The following is a 15,672-nucleotide window of genomic DNA, read 5'->3' as shown; positions in this document are numbered from 1 at the left end:
CGAGCTGGGAGCCAGAGCCCCAGGCTGAGAGTGGGGTTAGGGAAGAGCTGGGACAGAGTGGGGCTGAGTGCTGCTCCCTCCATGGGGGCTGGCTCACACCCTGATGTGCCCCCATGAATGTTCCTCTGTGTCCCCCTAGGAGTCATGCCCCACATTTTGGGGATCACTGAACCCTACTCGCTAATCAGGGGCTAGTGACGCCAAAGCCCAGGGAAAGGGAGAACAAGTGCGGGGGCCCAGCACTGGAGCCATGTGAAGGGGCTGCAGGAGAGGGGCAATGGCTGGTGGCCCAGGGAGTTAAGGGCAAAGGGGGCACAGGAGGGGGCAGGAGTTAGGGGTGAAGGAGGCGCAAGGGTTGGGAGTGCAGGAGCTAGCGGTAAAGGGGGAGTGGGGACCGTCCAGGGGCAATGGGGAAGTGCCAAAGTACAAGCTTCGCCCAGGGCACCGTTTTCCCTAATGCTGGTCTGAGCAAACCATTGGAAATGACCCTTCAGTGAGACCAGAACCATAGTGCAGAAAAGCCCCTTTGGTAAGTGGTGGTGGCTGAGAGCTTAGGGTGATGGGTTAGCAAGCAATGGGCGTCTTTCTGTGGAGGTTTGATTCTTGCCTGCTAGGCAAGGCTGGTGTGTGGTGTCTCCATGGCTGTACTTTCAGTGTCTAATCACCCACAGTGCCACAGGGAGCCAAGTCTAGACATATTCAGAGGCTCTATGCCAGGGTTTCTCAAACTTCCTTTCACTGAAACCCCCTTCTGCCAAAAAAAAAACAACCTTACTACATGGCCCTGGAAAGAGGGACCAAGCCCATCCACACTAGGCAGAGGTGACAAAGCCTGAGCCCTGCCCCAGTTAGGGGAGGGCAAAACCAGAGCTTGAGGGATTCAGCCCTGGATCGTGGGGCTCAGACATTTGGCTTCAGCCCCAGGCCCCAACAAGTCTAATGCCAGCCCTGGCAACCCCATTAAAACAGGGTCACATCCCACTTTGGGGTCCTGACCCACAGTTTGAGAACCACTGCTCTATGCTGATGGGAGAGAGTTTTCCTGTGGGTGCAGTTAATCCACTTCCCAAGAGATGGCAGCTATGTCAGTGGGAGAAGCTATATCGGTGGGTGCGCAAGCTGTGGTGTTTACCACATTTAAGAAGTTTAATCAAACCCCATTTTTAAAACCAACTGTAGTCTGGGAATGGCAAAGGACCTCGATGAAGCAGGGTCTGTTCTTCAAAGTCCCGGAGATCATAAGTCCATACTCCTTTGGTCATGGGGGTATAGCTCAGTGGAAGAATGCTTGGTGGCAGATCAAGTGGTCCTTGATTCAAGCTCCAGTGTTCTCTTATAACCTTCTTTCTTTTTTTTTAAAAAAGGAAAACATTTTCATTTCCATTCTCCATTATGTTCAGGAGCTCCACTGTACGGGGGTGCTTGATATGAATGTAAACACTCAACATTTCACTGTCCAAATACATAAAAACTTAGCAAAGCTGTCCATCAGCTGAAATTAGTTCCAATCCTCTGTGTCAATTTATGTTTTCATCAATTAAACAAAGGTATCATATGAATGTACATTTGCAGATCCCTCTTCTCCAGGAGCTGTGCTGTGCAGAAGAACAAGAGCCACATCCAGCTGCAGTTCAGCAATCTGATGACCAAAGAGCCACCAAATGTTCTGAGGGCTGGAGAAAAATGCCTTCTAGTGAGCTATTGAACAAGCTCAACCTGTTTAGCTTATCAAAAGAAGATTGAAAGGTGACTTCATTGAAGTGTTGAAGTGCCTTAATGGAGAGAAAGGATTGGGTATTAAAGGGCTCTTGAATCGAGCAGAGAAAGGCCTAACAAGACCCAGTGGCTGGAAGGTGAAAAAAGACAAATTCATGTTACAAATAAGATGCAAATATTCAACAGCGAGGATAATTCACCACAGGAACAAGCTACCAAGGAAAGTGGTGGATTCACCATCTCCTGATGTCATTTCATGAAGACTAGATGCCTTTCTGGAATGTGTTTGCCCCAAAAGTAGCTCTTGTGTCATACAGGAGGCCTGTGATATGCAGGGGGTCAGATTAGATGCTCTAATGGTCTCTTCTGGCCATAAAGTTGACTAATTTCTGAAAAACTGAGTGTAGCATTGGGAGCAGCATCTCATGTTTTCCTGTCTAGCCGGCTTGCTTCCTAGAACGAACGCTCCTTGAGTGGGGTGATCCACAGGGAGTAGCTCAAACCTTCAAAGTGCCTGGGCAGGGGCAGGACATTAGCACAGCAAGGGAGGGGTGTGGCAGTGACATCACAAAGCCTTTTGCAGGACCTCAGACTATTGGTCCAAGGTGGTGGAGAGGTGGTGACCTCACAGAGAGATGCTGACATCAGGCAGGCAGGACAGGGGCGAGGGGCCAGGGAAACCTCAGAGACCCCTGTGGCTTTGCTTCAGCAAGTCTCCTTCTCCAGATCTCTCTCTGAAGACAGAGTATTCGGGTTCACGGACGTGAGTGCCAGGAGGAACCTCTTTCAAGTTTTCTCCTTCCCTTTTCCTGATTTTACTAGAAAACAGCAGTCCCTGTTTAGAAGGTAAGAGCCTCCTTGAGGTTTGAAACCTGTTCAGTCTGATCCATCTGGTGACAGTTGAATTTTAGGCATGGAAAACACAAGCTTAAGGAGGCAGAATTTTATTCTGCACCGGAGATTTTGTCCATTAGAACCACTGGGACATTAGGGTTTGTCCTTTTTGTTTCACCTTTTCCTCCGTCCATCCCTCCCTCCCTCCTTTCTCTTTGTCTCTTGCTTCTTTTGTCCTTTCTCCTGTTCCCCTCCCAACACCAGGAGGGGTGTGTGTGTGTTTGTGTGTGTGTTGCGGGGGAGTGCTCTGCAGCTTCCACTGTGGGAGGTCCACCCAAAAATGTGGGGTTGAAATAGTGCTCGGGCAGTGATCCCCACCGGTGACCTGGGCCATCCTTTGGGCTCTCTGGTGAGAACCCTCAGCCTCCCGTCTTCAGTCTCTACCCTGATTGGCTGAGCAGGGGGTTATTGACAGGGAGGAGACTCAGGTCCTTGTTGTTCTCTTTGAAGACCAAGTAAATAAGTCATAACCAGTCATATGTTTGATGAATTTTGCTGCTTCGCTGCATTAATGGTCTCTGAGCAGTTGATGATTCTCTCTAACATTGCAGTTCTCCTCAAATACTTGCTGAATAATTACTGTGCACTGTTGTTGGTCTGGAGCTCATCTGACCAACAACAGGTCATTCAATGTCTGAAATTCAAGATCTGAGGGTTAATTTGAAAATCAGGGCTCTTAGGTCCTATTCCCAACTCTGCCACTGGCTGGCTGTGTGACCTAAGACAAGTCAATTCTCCTTTCTCAGCCTTAGCTTCTCCGTCTTTCAAGTAGGGATAATGATGATCCGCTCCTACCTACCTCACGGTGGGTGGAGGATGGGGATCCATTGGAGAGTGTCACGAGGAGTATCAGAGGGGTAGCCGTGTTAGTCTGGATCTGTAAAAGCAGCAAAGAGTCCTGTGGCACCTTATAGACTAACAGACGTATTGGAGCATGAGCTACTGCACATGGCTAAGCAAAGAGAACAAACCCCAAATCCCCCCTGTGCTTTGGGAGCCAGGTTTGCGGTGGGAATTCTGTAGTTAAGATGACTTGACACCTGGGCATTGGGATTATTTACCAGTTTCTCTGTCATTGGGGCAGTTTTTTGCTCACAGCTGTGATGGCCAAGTGGTTAAGACATTGGAGTTGAAATCCAATAGGGTTCCCCTGCGCAGGTTCAAATCCTGCTCACAGCGAGGTCTGTGTTTTTGCCAGTCCCTAACCCGGGCAATACCTCTGTGCAACCCCCTGAGACACTCTCAGTTCTCTCCCCGCCCCAAGTAAATCCTGTTCTGCTCCTTCCATAGAGATGCCTGGGACACCCCCTCACACTGTGTCCCTGAGGGGTCAGGCAAACTCTCAGCGCCTGAAGCCTCTGCCACTCACCTAGTGCCCCATAGACCAGCCATAGCCCTGGGTCTGCTCCTCTCTGTAGAGTGTGAAAGGAGCTGAGTCAGCGACTCCATGGGAGCTACGGGGCTGCAGAACCAACAGAGAAAAAATAGGTGCTCAGCGCCCACTGGCAGCCAGCTCCCCACCACCCCACAACAGGCCTTGCTGACAGGCTCCTCCTCTTCCCCTTCAGCACCTCCCACTTGCCAGTGATCAGCTGTTCAGTGGGGTGCAGGAGGCGCTGGGTGGGGAGGAAGAGGTGCGGGAGGGAGAGGAATGGGGCAGGAGGGGACAGGGGTGGGGGCTTGGGGGAAGGGGTGGAGTGGGGGCAGGGCCTGGGGAGGAAAGGGGGGATTTGTCCCAGACCCTGGATCCCTCTAGGGCCGGCCCTGAAGGGAAGCACTGACTATCACAGTGACAATACAACTGACCAGCCTTGCGGGGGAGACTGAGGAAGATCCGCACTCACCAGGTCTCTTCTCTCCCCCATGGTGAGCCAGACACTGCTCTCCCCTGCCTCTCACTCTAGCAGCTGGACGCCAAGGAGCCATTTCCCCACAGGAAGTGCATTGAGTGCCCCTGTGGTGCTGGGGGGCTGGCGCTGCTGCTGCCTGTGGGGCTGGCAGGGGGGCTGAGGTCTGCACAGACTCTCAGTTGCCAGGCCGGAGGGGGCACTTGGGACCTCACCAGACTGGCTCAGTGAAGACGGGGGTTGACAGAGCAATACAGAGCAGGGAGCAGCATCCGCCCATGCAGCCAGGCAATGAGCATTTCCCACAGCCTGGAGCCGAGGGCGGCAGCTGCTGTTCCAGCTCCTCGGGACAGGCCCTGTCAGCCAACAGCCACTTCTTACTCCCCACAGCTAAGGGCGTCGGGTTCCTCCGGTGGGGGTGTGGGGCAGCCGTTCGTTTTCCTGTTCGCACTCCTCTGTGGTGTGAAAATCGGGGAGGGGAGGCAGAAGCCCCACTTCCCTCCCGAAATGACGCCCAGTGGGGGAAGCCAGGACAACAGGGTGGGGCGGCAAGTGGTGGCCAGACTCTCACTGCCAGGGTCTAGTCTAGCTCAGGGTCCAGCTCAACTTCCTCCCCGTGCCACTGGCCCCCAGTCCCCTTCCACCACCAGGTCAACCCGGGCACTAAGGCAGGAACAGGGTGAGGCAGCAAGTCAAGCTGAGCAAGGCAGGCAAAAGCAGGTCTTGTCTTCATGGACAGCTCACAATGACGTCCTTTTTGTGTGCAACTGCTGCAAAAACCTCCCAGACAGAGAAGCATCAGGCTGCTACACTGCTGCCAAAGTAGCTCAGTTGGGAGAGCCTTAGACTGAAAATCTATAGGTCCCTGGTTCAATCCCAGGCTTTGGTAGGTTCTTTCATCTTCTTTGTGCAGGGGCAGCTTGTTCTCTGACAGCACAGCGGTGCCTGCACCCAAGGTGAGCAGGGCTGGCCTAGAGCAAAGCAATTTTGCGGGCCCCTTCCATTAAAAAAAAGTTGCAATACTGTATTCTCATGGGGCCACTGTGGGGCCTGGGGCAAATTGCCCCACTTGCCTCCCCTCTGGGTGGCACTGAAGGTGAGTCTCTGAGCTTGGGCTCTGCAGTAGGAAAACATAGAGTGGGCTTCTGCCTCTAGTTGGCCCACCTGACCTTTAAGGATGAGAGATGGCAGGAAGAGAGCAAGGCAGGGTGAGCCTCAGGAATGGTGCCAGAGGGCTGCTGGGCAGTGACAGGCAGGGATTGGGGATGAAAACTCCTCTGCGCAGCTGAGCAATGGCAGTACCCTGGAAGGGGCATCTGTAAAAATGGCCATGTGGAAGGTGGCAGGGATTTGGGGGCCCAGGAGGAGGTACTTGATGTTCAGTGCCTTGGAGCAGCTGGACTTGGCCATGGTGGGTGTTCAGGAAATGCACATTAACAACTCTAGGGTAGCTCAATAGGCAGAGGGTGATTGGAGGAAGGGCCTCCTGGCCAGGGAAGAATAATGGGGCTGGAGTCTTGTTTTTCACATTCGCGGTGCGAGTACAGAAGGTGGGGGAGCTCTGACCAGGGAGGGCATTACTGGTGGGCTTTGTGCTCTGTGGCACTGGTTACTGCTATATTAGTGTGTATGGTCCCCAGTTAAGGCATGAGAGGGAAGATCAAAGGCTCCCTTCCTCTGGACTGCATGATGTTTGTTGTTGCGGGGGTGGGGATTTTAATTGTGTCAGCCGGCCTGAGCACCGCTGGTCCCGTTTTCCCAACCTTCAGAGGAAACGTTTTTACAATGAGCACTACCTGGCACAGGTCTGTAGTGAGGTCGGCTTAGAGGAGCTCACTCCAGCCACAGAGGGGGTTCACCTTTCTGCGGGGACAGACCAGGACTCGCATTGACCGGATTTATGCTTAGCTTTTGTGTCTTTAGCATGTTGCTTCTCAGATTCTTTCTTGGCCTGACTTGTTACACTTTGACACTTAACAGGCCAGAGTTTGTGCACCTTCCTACTATCCTCACTAGGATCTGATTTCCAAATTTTGAGGAATGACTTTTTGCCTCTAACAGCCTCCATTACTCGACCGTTTACCTAGAATTGGCGTTCTGCTGGTCGTCCTATTGTCGTTTCTGATTGAGGTCAAACATTTCATCTGAGCCTCTAATTGCGGCGTTTTTAAACGGTCTGCATGCTGCTTGCAGGCACCTAACACTTGTGACAGCAGCTCCTTTTAATTCCCATCCAACCATCTGTACTTATGCCGATAGGTCGACTTTAGGTCTTTAACTTTGAGCGGTAGCTGAGAAGATGGTAAATCGGGCAGAAACCCGTTCGACAAACCTCTTCATTTCCTTGTTATTTCCTGACTTCTTCATTCATCCCCTTTTCCTTATTTCCTGGCTGAGGTGGTGGCCTGCCAGGGAGCTCCCCAGCACCTCTGGCTGCCTGGGCTGAAGGCAAGAGACAGGCCTGGGTGTGGTGAGGGCCTCCTGTCCCGGAATGAGGCTGCAGTGCTTCCTGGCGCCCTTTTCCCACCCACAGCGGCAGGCGGCTGCTGCGGGAGAGCACGAGGGAGGCTCTCGGGATGCTAGGCAGCTCTGTGTGGCTGTCAGGGGAAAGAGCCTTCTTCTCTAAAGATGGCTGGCAGGAAGGTGGTGCTCAGCTCTGTAAGCGACTGGCCCAGTACCCTCGCTGCCAGGGGATGCAGACATTTCTGTAAGGTGCAGAAAGAGGGTATTTGGCTTCCAAGTTAATATGAGAGCTATGCATTTCAGAGATGGAATTTCCATTCACTCATCAGTGGCCTAATGGACAAGGCAATGGCTTTCTAAGTCAGAGATTGTGGGTTCAAGTCCCATCTGGGGTGAAAAACTGCCTTCTTCCTGTATATTGCAAGGAAACCTTGGCCTTATTTTCACCAAGGAAGCTGGGAGATGTTTGAACACAAAATACTGGATCTTGGGAACAATCCCCCAGAAATGGCATCTTGACAAATGCTTTCTAAACCCCTCAGTAGCAAACAGTTAATACTAGTGTTTGTCTGAGACTAGAGGGAAGGGGAGTGTTTACTCGGACACCTCAGTGAGTGAAACAGACGGAAAGAGCAAGGCCGTCCTGAAAGAGAATGGATCTGTCTGGAGACAAAGAAGCCCCCCTGAGAATGAGCAACAGTGTGAAAAGAAGAGGTTCAAATGGGTGTTAGATGTTAGTTAGTGTTAGAGGGTTTATCCCTTCACCCTCCCATTACCGGGTCCTTCTTGCATACACACAGAGCAGCAATACCCAATGTCCCAAGGTGCAAACAATTAGATGTTTATTGGGTTGAACTTCCAGCAAGCAATGATTCCAGTTTCCTTCCTCAGTGTCCCCATCCCAGCCCTGACACCACAGAGCCTTGCCTGTGTCCCTGTTCCCATTCTCCCCCTTAGCAAAACATAGGACATATGGTGACACATTTCCTGATAGGGCCAGGCATCAAGGTGGAAGGTGTCGATATTCCATTTGTTCCACTGCCCCTTGCGTAGTACAGTGCCCTGCACCTTCTCTCATACGGGCCTGCCACACCTGTTCCAATTAGCGTTCCAGACTTCCCACTATAGTGGGCCCGAGAAGGTTGGGTCCAGGTTGTCTAGTACAGGGGAGGGGCTTACTCTATTACTTCTAGATTATTTCCATAGGCAACGTATCACAAATATACTTAGCAATACACCAGCCGCTGTAATAATCCACAGCAACACCGAGACACCTGACTACTGCAGCATGGTCCAACATCCTGGCCACCACCGAAACACCTCCTCTCCTCCTTTGACGGGGTCAAGCTCTTAACACGTCCAGTTGCTGGCAGCTGCAATACGCTGCCGTTGCAGGTTTTTGTGCTTTTGTCCATATCATAAGTCCACTGAATGTCCACAGAGAAATGGGTTATTGTCCAAACGAACTTAACCACGTGGTGTGGAATCAGGCTGTATGCGCTGGTTCGATTATTCACAGCAGTAAGATTCACAGATCTATCTGTGCGCCAAAGCCCAGAGAGCAGTGTGTAGTGTGGAATTTGGTTAGGGGCTGGTGTAATTGTGCCCCCAGTAATATGTACATTTCCAGCAAAACACCTCATACACAGTACACCCAATTGTCCACCCCTTGCCATGGGCCATTGGGTGTGCTCCTCCATGGCCATCAGGGAGGGGCACAGTCAGACATCTTCTCTGGATTTACACACCCCTCCATTGATTCCCAGCGAGCAAATCCCCTTCTCATTATTCCCATAGGGCTTGTGGGGCCCACCTTAGCTGCTGATTCACTTCCAGATACACAGGTGCTGGCCTCCTAGTCGAGCATTTTGAATTTCCATACACATCTTCCCCCAGGTCAGCCTTTTGAAGCCATCCCCACCCACGTCATGAAGTTTTCTGTCCATTGAAACACAACAATGCTAACAACAAGACAAACACCACAAACAGCACAAAACATAGATTCATGGTATTATGGGTTAGTCTTTTGCTGGCACCAGCTTCCTTGTAGAGTGTCTGAAAAACAAAAGAAACAATTTCAACACACACTCCCGGTGGGGACAGATTAGTGCTTAATAATAATAATACCACTTCCTTTTACAAATGTCCTTGCTCATTGCAGGAAAAACAGAAGAATTCCCTCCAGGCTGTCCTTATTTGGTTCTATAGTCAGATAGTGAATTACCCACTCGCTGATCATTTATGAAATTCATGAGGTGGTGTGCCTCAGTTTCCCCTCTGGTACAACAGACCCAGTTTGCAATAGTTTCTCTGCTGTACCAAGCTTTAAGTTTATTCTCAGGTAATAGCTGAGAGACAGCTTTAGATTTAGCTTTAGCACTGTACATACTCACAGAAACACACACTCCTTAGGGTTAGCTGTCCCCCTTATTTTCAGGCTTGACTTGTTCTTTCACCTCCCTTTCCTGGAGGGCCACAATCTGAGTCTTCCAGTAGCTTGTTTGCTGACCAGATGTATTTATTATTTGCAGCTCCTTTGTGCTGCCACTGATGGGCAGTTCTCTCCTTCCCCCATCAGCTAGGTCATTTGCATTCACCCCGGCTTTCAGGCTTGCTTTTGGATCCAAAGCCATCAGCAGCTCAGAGACTGTCTTAAAAGGGACACAATCAACTTCCACCCGAGTTCTGATTACTTTCCACTTTCATCTTCTTCTTCAAAACACACAGATCTGAAAAAGAAACCACAACCTATTGTGGCTCCCTTTGGAGCCCTAATAGGGTTTGAATTAAGTACCATGTTTTGTTTGCATTTCTTTTACCCCTTCTCCAATATACACTGCACACGTTCTGGGAAAACGCACATTCCTTCCATAGTTTAACCTTCATAACATTATATTACAAACCATAAGTCTCAGTTTAGGTTTTTAAAACCTTACACAATTACACACAAAATTTTGTTTTGTCTAACATCCCTTGCACTGCAATAATTTTTTTTTACACAACTGTACCCCGATTACACGTCCATCTTGTACAACCAGAGACATCCAGGGTCAGGCACGTTAAGTTCCAATAGAAACCCCGGACATTCCTTTAGTGATTTTGCTTACATTACCCAGGAGTCAAATCATTTTGATGAGATTATCTCTCCGCCTGCTGCCTGCAGCCATCCCCTATAGACCATTTCTGTGGGCAAAGGGCCTATTTCCCCTCAGAATGTCTGTAAAGGCTTCTTGGGACAAAACACAGTGGTGGTAGTAGCCACTTTACCTGACCCTCTTGTATAATTTATTTACTAAGCTTCCATTCAATGTGAGTGCACAGAGCTGCACATACAGTTACATTTATATAACTGGGTTTTATTATTAAACCAAAAACTGCCCTTCTTGTAACACCACAACTGTTGCCTTTTACTATTTCCACAACTCCCAAATGTTTCCTTTCCTCCAAACTCTGTATTATTAATTTTTGCAAAACCCTGGGCGGCTGCACTGCAGTGCTGGGGTGACTCTGCAGGAGGAGAAGCTGCTGTGGAGCAGTGTAGAGCAGGTGCAGGAAAGAGCCGGGGTCACTATTCACATTCTGAACTGCACAATTTTCCAAATTTGGGAATGTCCGAGAACAATTCTAAGGGGAAGGTGAATGCAGAGGAGTGACACTGGAGGTGCTCAGACCTCCAATGGGGGTGGTGTGGACAGCAGCCCCTGGCTTGACGTGGTTTCCATCACACCCAGGGGTTACAGTTGGTTCAGTGGCTCAGCACCCCCCACTATACAGATTGTTCTGGCACCACTGGCCTAGGCTCAGCGTCTAGTGCCCTTTGCCGCCCTGCTCAGGGCCTGCCTGGCTCTCCTAGAGCAGGGCGAGCGCCCAGCTCTCCTGGGGCAGGGCTGGCGAGAGCTCTGGACAGATACTAACAGTGCCGGGGAGCCTGGATGAATATTAGTGGGACAGAGGAGCCTGGAGCAGTTTTATCAGAGAGCAGAAATGAATCCTGAACACAGCGCTGGAGCTGCAGTGCTCGGGGTGTGGGCCTGGGTCTCCTGCACAGTCTCCCTGCACCCCCTCGTGGCATAACAAGTTCCCTGCAGAGAAGCAGAGGTGCGGGAACGAGAGCTGCGGCGGGTGCTGCAGCACCCCCATGTCTCACTGTGCAAAGCTCCAGGTGCTGTGGGAACAAAGCCGGCATTATTGTGCGATTCCAGAGAACCCCGGAGCTGTGCTGCCCCTGTGCAGTGTGAGCGGGAATTGCACGTTTTCACAATGCTTGTGAACACCAGGGCCCGTGCAACCATTTGGGCAAACTAGGCGGCCGCCTAGTGGTTGGTGGCGCCTAATAGCCCCCTCAGGCGAGGAGGTGGAGCAGAGATGAGCTGAGGGGCGCGTGGGGAGGGCTGTCCCCAGTAACGGGGGATTGGGGGTGCACAGGGGAACCGCTGCCCACCCCAGCTCACCTCCACTCTGCCTCCTCCGCCGAGCACACAGCCCAGCTCTAATTCTCCTCCAGTCGGCGTCGCAAGCCTGGGCGGGGAGGAGAATTAGAGCGATGCCGGGGTGCTCAGTGGAGGGGGTGGAGCCGAGGTGAGCTGGGGCGGGCTCCCCAGGCAGGCTTAGCTTCCGCAGGCAGGGGCGGCAGGTTATATCTGTGTGCGGTGCCCGGGCTCCAGGAATATTCAGGGCTGGGGGCCCTGCTCCAGCAACATTTGGAGCTGGGTCTCTCCCCCAGCCCTGAGCCTCCCCAATGCCCCAAACCCTCATCCCCAGCCAGAGCCCTCATCCCCCTGCACCCTAATCCTCTGCCCCAGCCCTGAGCCCCCCTGCAGCATGAACCCCTCATCCCCCTGCACCCTAATCCTCTGCCCCAGCCCTGAGCCCCCCCTGCGCAGCATGAACCCCTCATCCCCCCACACCCTAATCCTCATCCCCAGCCAGAGCCCTCATCCCCCTGCACCCTAATCCTCAGCCCAGCCCTGAGCCCCCCCGCAGCATGAACCCCTCATCCCCTGCACCCTAATCCTCTGCCCCAGCCCTGAGCCCCCAGCATGAACCCCTCATCCCCTGCACCCTAATCCTCTGCCTCAGCCCTGAGCCCTCATCCCCCTGCACCTAATCCTCTGCCCCAGCCCTGAGCCCCCTCAGCCCCAGCCAGAGCCCTCACCCCTGCACCCTAATCCTCGGCCCCCGCCCTGAGTCCCCCCTCAGCATGAACCTCTCATCCCCCTGCACCCTAATCCTCTGCCCCAGCCCTGAGCCCCCCCGCAGCATGAACCCCTCATCCCCCTGCACCCTAATCCTCTGCCCCAGCCCTGAGCCCCCCTGCCGCATGACCCCCTCATCCCCCCGCACCCTAATCCTCAGCCCCAGCCAGAGCCCGCATCCCCCAGCACCCTAATCCTCTGCCCCAGCCCAGAGCCCCCCGCGCAGCATGAACCCCTCATCCCCTGCACCCTAATCCTCTGCCCCAGCCCTGAGCCCCACAGCATGAACCCCTCATCCCCTGCACCCTAATCCTCTGCCCCAGCCCTGAGCCCCACAGCATGAACCCCTCATCCCCTGCACCCTAATCCTCTGCCCCAGCCCTGAGCCCCCGCAGCATGAACCCCTCATCCCCTGCACCCTAATCCTCATCCCCAGCCCTGAGCCCCCGCAGCATGAACCCCTCATCCCCCCGCACCCTAATACTCAGCCCCAGCCCTGAGCCCCCCGCAGCATGAACCCCTCATCCCCGCACCCTGATCCTCAGCCCCAGCCAGAGCCCTCACCCCTGCACCCTAATCCTCAGCCCCAGCCAGAGCCCTCATCCCCCAGCACGCGAATCCTCTGCCCCATCCCTGAGCCCCCCCCCCGCAGGATGAACCCCTCATCCCCCTGCACCCTAATCCTCTGCCCCAGCCCTGAGTCCCCTCCTGCATCATGAATCCCTCATCCTCAGCCCCACAGCCCTCACCCCTGTACTCCCTCCTATCCCCAAACTCCCTCCCCACAAGGTGCACCCTTCCCCCTTCCCACACACCCCTTCCCAACCCCAAACTTCGTCCCAAAGCCTGCACCCTTCACCCCTTCCTGCACACCCACCCCTGCCCCAGCCCAGAGCCTGCACCCAGCATCCAAACTCCATCCCAAAGCCTGCACCCCTCCTGCACCCTAATCCCCAGCCCAGGATCTGCACCCCAGACCTCCCCCTCCCGAGCCCCCTCCCAGAGCATTAGGCAGGTGGGAGCAGAGTTGGGGGGGCAGAGTTGGGGGGCGGGTTCTGGGCACCACCAAAATTTTTACAAACTTGCCACCCATGTCCGCAGGAGGTCTCCCCAGGCAGGGTTAGCTGCCGTGGCAGGGGGTGGGGTGGGGAGGAAGTCTCCCCAGGCAGGATTAGCTGCCACGGGGGGATGGGGGAGTAGTTGCTGCAGGGGGGCTCCCCGGGTGGGGGGCTGAGTTAGCTGCGGGGCGGGGCAGGGGGGAAACGGACAGATGCGGTTAGCTGGGTGGGAGGGTGCAAGGTGGAAGTTTCACCTAGGGCCCAAAACTTCTTTGCACCCGTCCCGGGGCTTTCCGCACCCCTGACAGGAGGATTAGACACCTGCAGCCAATCAAGACAGAGCTACTCAGGGCACTTGGATTTAAAAAGGAGTTTGTGGTGTGCGTGTGAGGAGCTGGGAGACAGAGGCGCAAGGAGCTGAGAGGGAGAGGGTGAGGGTGTAGCTGCTGGAGGACTGAGGAGTACAAGTGTTATCAGACACCAGGAGGAAGGTCCTGTGGTGAGGATAAAGAAGGTGTTTGGAGGAGGCCAGGGGGGAAGTAGCCCAGGGAGTTGTAGCTGTCATGCAGCTGGTACAGGAGGCACTATAGACAGCTGCAATCCACAGGGCCCTGGGGCTGGAACCCGGAGTAGAGGGTGGGCCTGGGTTCCCCCCAAACCTCCCAACTCCTGATCAGACACAGGAGGAGTTGACCCAGACTGTGGGTTCCACCAGAGGGGAAGATCACTGAGGTGAGCAAATCTGCTAATAAGCGCAGGACACACCAAGGTAGAGGAGGAACTTTGTCACAGCCTCTAATTGCAGTGTTTTTAAACGGTCTGCATGTTGCTTGCAGGCTCCTAACACTTGCCACAGCAGCTCCTTTTAACTTCCATCCAACCATCTGTACTTATGCCGATAGGTCGACTTTAGGTCTTTAACTTTGATTGGTAGCTGAGAAGATGGTAAATTGGACAGAAACCCGTTCGACAAACCTCTTCATTTCCTTGTTATTTCCTGACTTCTTTATTCATCACCTTTTCCTTATTTCCCAGCAGATTGACTAGATCTGGGTGCTAGCAGGGGGACCTGATGGGCTCCTTATTTTCTGGTTTCTTTCGGAAGCATTGAACTTGCCAGGGCACAGTCAGATTCTGGATGCTCATGGAAATGTAACACCTCGTGCTCAGCTTTAGTTCTGTTTCTCAGCTCTTTTGGAAAATCGATCTTTAGTCTGACATGCAGCATCCTTGCATTAGGAGATGGCTAATTAATAAGACCACAAACCTTGGCAATCAAATGGAACCTGAAGTCCATAGAAGACCCCGAAAGGCCCTTGGGGAGTGGAGTGCAAGTTGAGGAAGACTTCCCTGCACAGCTTCTCTCTCAATTCTCGTTTTCCTGTATTGAGCACAAAAGTCGGGAATCAGCTCAGGGTAGGGTTATACCATGTGTGTGCAGTGGTTAGACAAGAAACAGCAAGGAACTGGACTGGTATGGAGCAAAACTATCTTATGTGTGCCTGATAACTGTACGTTTGAGAAGGAGCAGAAAAGAGCATTGGGGCTGCGGGATAGCGCTTGCATAGGCTTTCTTTGGCCTGTTTTGCTGTAAGAGTAAAAGTGAGAGATTGTTAGTCACAGGTCAGTGGGTGGGTTTATGCAAATTAGGAGTGTACAGGGAAACCAGCAAGAGGAAGGAGGGTGAAAGACTTCTCTGTCTTTGAACAGAATTGTGTGTTAAGGGCTCTTGCTTTGAATTCTTCCAGTGGAGTCATTTCGGGGAAGTGATCATCACTTCGAGTTACCTAGTTATCAAAGTTTTGTGAATGGTGTTTGGTGCGTGTCTGGGAGCTCCTCGTGCTGAAGTAGAAAGCAGTGGGGGAAGAGCGGCTGCCTAGCATTTGAGACTCTTAGCATTGTTTCTCGGCTCCTTGGAGCTAAGATCAAATGTAGGAGCTAAGATCTGGTTCAGAGATATTTACACAGAGTACGTCACGGCCCACCATCAATGCAAAGAGTAAGCCGGCATGATTTCACGCACCCATAAGGCTGAAATGACCTGTAAACTTCCCTGTTAGACTTTATTTTTTGAGCCTTAAACCAACCACACTGAACTCTGCCCTGTGAGGATCATCCTATCATCATTACCCATTTGGTTCATTTATTTATGCTCATGACTATCCATAACCTGTTTGTATGAGTGATGTACCCTCACTGCTTGTTGGCTGTACCTTGAACTCACCCACCATATACCCCGCATTGGGGACATGACAGACTGTGTATATGTATGTGCCGTCCAATACCCAAACGCTAATATCCCCCTACAGCCTGTATCCTACCCCAATGACACAATAACTGACTCTTCAAACATTTTGTATCGTTTATTTTTAAATATGCTCTAATAAACTTTAAATTTGCTTCTTGGCTTTTTGAGCTCAGAGGGGGTGAGTAGTCTCTTGGTCTCTTCAAGGCTGTGATCAAATGTCTTGATGTTTTGGTCTTTTGGCCTCGAGATGA

The 15,672-nt window shown here is 52.5% G+C and overlaps 1 non-coding gene across 1 annotated transcript; it reads left to right on the top strand.

Annotated features, from left to right (window-relative positions):
• Positions 1-3,707: 3,707 nt before the first annotated feature.
• On the top strand, positions 3,708-3,789 carry TRNAS-UGA. Its single transcript has one exon. It is a non-coding gene; the product is annotated as a tRNA-Ser (tRNA).
• Positions 3,790-15,672: the final 11,883 nt, after the last annotated feature.

Source organism: Mauremys reevesii, unplaced genomic scaffold (genome assembly GCF_016161935.1).
Source record: "Mauremys reevesii isolate NIE-2019 unplaced genomic scaffold, ASM1616193v1 Contig35, whole genome shotgun sequence".
Taxonomy (NCBI): Eukaryota; Metazoa; Chordata; order Testudines; family Geoemydidae; genus Mauremys; species Mauremys reevesii.
This window is presented reverse-complemented; position numbering and strand designations above follow the sequence as displayed.